Genomic DNA, 6,208 nt, shown 5'->3' on the forward strand with positions numbered 1-6,208 from the left:
AACACTTTTTGTGCGCAAAAACAACCAAAAATAACGACTTTATGTTCTTCTGTGTGTTCCTCTGAGTGAGTTCAGACTTAAAGGGGTGGTTAAAGGGTAGTGTAACTTCTGGGTTGTACATCAGAACGTAGGCACACTATTGGCCAGCATCACACATGACCAGCGTCGGCCAATAGTGAGCCTCCGTTCTGACGTACAACCCAGAAGTTACTACGTGAACTCACTCAGAGGAACACACAGAAGAACATAAGTAGTTGAACAAAGTCATTATTTTTGGGGGGGTTTGCACACAAAAAGTGTTCTCGTCTCTTGATAAACTTGAGGTTGAGCCACTGTAGTCACTTGGACTATTTTAACGATGTCTTTACTAACTTTTCTGGGATGGCAGATCTCGATTACAGAGAAGCCTATGGAAGAGTGAGACAGCTCTCAGATTTCATATCTTCATTTGTGTTGTGAAGATGAACGAAAGTCTTACGGGGTTGGAACAACATGAGGGAGAGTAATTACTTTTTGGGTGAACTAACCCTTTCATAGACACTAAATCAAACTGCATACGAGCCGGCGGAGAGACGATCATGCAGTGGAGAAAAGGCTTTAAAGGGGTGGTATAATGCCCTTTTCACAAGATGTAACATAATGTCCCCAGAGTGTGTGTGTGAAGTTTTAGATCAAAATACCCCACGGATATTTTTATATAGCATGTTAAAATTGTCACTTTTTGAGGGTGAGCAAAAATGCATCGTTTTTGTGTCTGTCCCTTTAAATGCAAATGAGCTGCTGCTCCCGGCACAGGGGGCGGAGCTTCAAGAGCTCATGTCCTTTTACCTCACACACACACATGCACTGGAAATTTCAAAAACTTTTAGCCTTTTATGTTCAAACCGAAGTCAGACAAAGATGGAGAGACTCAAGAAGAAGTGACAACATGTAGAAGCAACAGGACATTTCTGAATGGTTAGTTCATGAATTCATGCAGCTTATGTGTAGTTAACTATCTTCTAGTCATTTATTAGCATATTCTGTCTTGATAATCTATAAATCGTGTTCCGGAGGCGGGGTTTATGTAAATTTTAGGGTTGGTGATGTCACATCACCAACCTTAAAATTTACATAAACCCCGCCCCCGGAACACGATTTATAGATTATCAAGACAGAATATGCAAATATCTCCCTTTGCTTTGAACTTTGAGCGTTGTAACTTTGCAGATGTTGTTTATGCTCAAACAGCAACATTACACACTAACTAAAGTTAAAAAAGTGAAATCACATTCAACCACCCCTTTAAACTGCTGGAGATACAAATCATATAGATTTCATTTTAAGCAAGTGAAAATGAAGTTATGAGAGTTTCTTGTGCAAAGGACATTTGTTTGTTTTTAATTTAGTGACCGTGAGCTGCTGTTTATGATTGTTTTATCTTATGCTTAGCATAGGGTTATTGATTCCCCTCTTCATTAATTCCCAACTGGCATCATATGTTCAATGTTGTGCATACTAAGAGTCCCGCGGCTTTGCTTTGTGTTTGTTTGTGGCGAGTGTCGGGTAATATTCTTTTGTTCTGACATTCACAAAGGAGAAGAAAAGAAATCTGTTTCTGTCTTTTTGTCTCCTCCACCTCCCTTCTCTATGAGGCATTATATATCACTTCCTCTATGGTGAAATAAGAGAGGGATGATACTCCCAACATACTTCCTCATGCACTCTGTGTTTGTATACTACTCAGAATAGCATACTAACATACTACTGATATACTGTGTGCACTGTGGACAGTGTGTCAATCTTCTATATCTTACCACTTATATGCCAAAATGTACAGTATACAAACTAGAGCCTGTAGAATACTTACAGGAACAATGTCTCTCACAATACAACACACTCGACCTTCCATTCCAGTCTGATGAATGAACCAGATGTCATTTAAACATGATTTTTGTACAAAACCACAATTCAATTATTTAATTATTAAATGAATTTACAATAATTTTAAAAATTTAATTACAAAAAAAGAATAATAATATTATTAATTCTATACATGGTACAGTATAATACATAATTCAGTTATTATTATGTATTAATACAACTCATAATACAGTTATTATGAGACATAAAATGTTTTTTTGTTTTTATACTATTTTGTGTCAAATCTATTAACTTTCTGTTTTATTGTCAGGGTTATAGTTATTGACTAAAACTTAAACCAATTAAAAAAGCATTTTTGTTACTTGAAATAAAATAAATATAGACTGAAATGAGTATTATAGTAGACTGAAATGTATGTATATATATATATATATATATATATATATATATATATATATATATATATATATATATTATTTTATTTTTTTCTTTAGGTTTATATTTTCTGCTTTGATTTAAATTTTTTGTCAAAGATTTCGTAATATAGTTGTGTTTTTGTAATAAACACACAATAAAAAAAAAAGACAAAAACACAACTATATTACAAAATCTTTGACTAAAATTCAAATCAAAGCAGAAAATATAAACCTAAAAAAAATTATTAATTAAAAATACTACTAAAAACTATAGTAGTATCTCGACACTATAAATACCAGTGATTATAGTTTGATCAATTAAAGAGTCATGATGAGCACATTGCATTGAGATACAACATTTCATGCAGTGTATTCTGTTTTATACATTTGCATACTGTGCATACCACAGAAATAATAAGAATAGTGTGGTTTGCTATCCGGCCAATGTTTGTGTGCACTCTCTCTATCATTAACTCAGTTTTGATGGTCTGTTTTTAAGCACCTTTGTCATCTCTCTCAGCCCATAATGGTATTTTTAATGAGGGAACGGATCTGCTGTGATACTTCGCCGTGCTCTTTTCAGATAATATTTGTGTGGTTGCTGAAACTTTGGCTCTCCGTTGAGACTCGGATTTAAGCTAATGAATCCAAGGCACACAGCTTTGTAAATTAGCAGCCTCCCTCAAGCAATCTGTCCTCGCGGATTCCAGAAGACACAGATCCTATGGGCATCTTCCATCAGACACATGCCGCATAATCATAAACTGTTACTCGATGAACACGGAAGCCGTGCTTTGAATACAGTTAAGCTAAGAATAGTTTGCTTTGGTCAAAAAAAATTATTACACTTAGTGAGAGAGGAACATAAGACACTCCAGTCCACAGTAATGTACTAAACATCCAAAGGGACTCAGTATGAGTATTAGGGCTCTATTTTAACGATCTGAAACGCAAGTATCAAACGCGAAACGCAAATAACATTGTGGGCGGATCTCGGGCGCTGTTGCTATTATACCGGCGGGATAAATGACTCTTCGACACTAATCTAAAATGTGTTGGTCTGAAGTAGCTTCATTACTCATAGGTGTGGTTTGGGTGTAACGTGAAATAAACCAATCAGAGCGTCATCTCACATTCCCTTTAAGAGCAGGCGCGCTTGTTCCATGGCGGATTGCTATTATAACGGCGGATTTGCAGGAGCGGTTCACAGCCGAGGAGACCGACGTTCTCGTCAGGGCCGTAAAACACAGAGAAGTGACATTGTATGAGGATGGAGAAACACACCCAAATTAGCTTCGGTTAAACAGGCGTATAATAATTTGGGTAAATGTGTAAGCTAGATTTATGCCTATTTTTTCACATCTTCATGGACACAACAATGATTTCCCTCGTGTGGAATATTTTTCCTTGTAATTATGTATGGTTTGCAAAAATGAAAACTGCTGCTTCTGTGTAGATGAGAGAAGCAAAGTGTATGTGCGTTGTGCACACGCTACATTGATTATGGCCAAGCATGCGCCCTTAAAATAGCATCTGAATAACGCGCCACTGACTTTAGACGAGGTTTCTCCTGGTCTGTGGCGGAATTGTTTTCTGAAACTGCAAAATAGCACCAGGGAACGTTTGCGCCGGAACACGCCTCCTCTTTTCACTGAACCGCCCCCGGGAGCGCAAGTTCATTTCCTAATTTACCGACGTGCGTCTGTGGAGGGAAAAGTCCGCTGTGCATCGGGTGCAAACTAGGAATGATACATGCGTCGGTGTACAAAGTCAGTTGCGCTGGGTGCAAGATAGAGCCCTTGGTATGAATACTAAACGTAGTATTCAATAATTCAGTATTGCTATATGACTTACATGATTATGTGGAGGATATGTGGCGTGTGGAGCCTCGCCATTGCCAGACCCTGAAGCCTAAAACTAACTTTTTGCCACTCCTGCCAATGGCCACTGACTTCAGAAAATTTCCCGGCCATAAACATATTTTATCTCCCATTAAACTGTTTTTTTGCAAAAACAGGCAGTTATGACAAAAACTTTAGATAGCTTAGTTTTCTATTCCAATTTCGATACCACAGCTAAAACTACAAGCCTAACTAATATAAATGTAAAACATTATTAAAGACAAGTAACAGTAGTTTTCGGGTAGAGACATTGAATCAAATGTAAAATAACACTGGATAGTCTTCACTGTATAAAAAAACAGATTAATCCTTATTAAAGTTTCAGAAGTTATTCAGTCAAGAGCAGCGAGTCATTTTTATTCTTTGCCTTTTGTTGTTTATTAACATTAAAAACACAGAGAGCTGCAGAAATATTAGGCTGCTGTCACTTTAAGAGCGAATGCACGGATCCAATACACTGATACTGATACACATGCGTTGTCTTTCTCCAGTGTCTACGTTCACTTAAGCCATAACCGGCAGTGTTTGCTAGGATACTCGCTGAGACAGGCAGTTTTATAACCTCATTTTGTGTGAATTTGACCATTCAAGCGCAAGAAGACGCAGCTTTCTGTGTGCGCGCTTCGGGTGTTTAAACTTCCCACACACGCGTGAGTAACAGATTGAGCTCCAGATTGACGATGCAGCGCTGGCCTGTTAACTGTTTGTTCACGTTCATGATCTCATAACATTGTATTGTTAGAATTCATAAAAAATGTTACTGGCTAACTGCCAATTCATATACTCACCATTTTTACTCACATTTGCTGAGTTCAGTTCGATCAGAGCACTTTAACCTCAAAATAAACACATCCATATTGAATGAGCCTGTACTACACTGTGTAAAACGCATGAATATTGAAAAATAACACGTGAGGTCACATATCTGCTACTCTTGTGCAGAGTTATGGAGAATGAAGTCTGTGTGTGACCGCTTACAATTTAAATTCATAACGCACAGTTCAAGATTGAATTTCCATTCACACAGCTACATTCATAACACTTAGCATATAATAAACCCTTAAATCTATTTGTATAAGATTACACATCATCTGAAGCAAATGCTTATTCCTGTGGAAAACTGGCCTGAGTTACCAAGGCTTTAGACTATTGGATGTTTTTGCTATGCAGTTGCTATGTTGTTTTGAAAGGTTGTTATTCGGTTGCTAGGTGTTACCTCTGGTGTGCTGAGAGGTTGCTAGAGTGTTCTAAGAGGTTGCTAGGGTGTTCTGAGAGGTTGCTAGGTGGTTGTTAGGGTGTTCTAGGTGGTAACTATAAGTGTTTGCCAGGAAATTTTGGGAAGTTGGAATGTGGTTGCTAGGGTGTTCTAAGTGGTTGCTATGCGGCTGATAGGAAGTTGCTTTGGTGATCTGGAAGGTTGCTATGCAGTTGCTAGGTAGTTTATAAGGTGTTCCTAGCAATATGGTTGCTAGGGTGTTCTGAGAAGTTGATATGCGGCTGATAGAGGGGTTACTAGGGTGTTCAGGAGATTGATATGCAGCGGTTAAGTGGTTGCCAGGGTATTTTGGGAGGTTGCTATGTGAATGCTATGGTGTTCTGAGAGGTTGCTTAATTGTTCTAGGAGTTTGCTGGGTGGTAGTTAGGGTGTTCTAGGCGGTTACTATGTGGGCAGTTAAGTGTTTGCCAGGGTATTTTGGGAAGTTGCAATGCGGTTGCTAGGGTGTTCTAAGTGGTTGCAATGCGGCTGATAGGAAGTTGCCTTGGTGATCTGGAAGGTTGCTATGCAGTTGCTAGGTAGTTTATATGGTGTTCCTAAAGGTTGCTATATGGTTGCTAGGGTGTTCTGAGAAGTTGCTATGCGGATGATAGAGGGGTTACTAGGGTGTTCAGGAGGTTGATATGCAGCGGTTAAGTGGTTGCCAGGGTATTTTGGGAGGTTGCTATTTAGATGCTATGGTGTTCTGAGAGCATGTTATGTAGTTGCTAGGTAGTGATGATCTGAAGGTTGATATGCAGTTGCTAGGAAGT

Source organism: Squalius cephalus (genome assembly GCF_949319135.1).
Source record: "Squalius cephalus genome assembly, chromosome: 4".
In the NCBI taxonomy this organism is placed as follows: Eukaryota; Metazoa; Chordata; class Actinopteri; order Cypriniformes; family Leuciscidae; genus Squalius; species Squalius cephalus.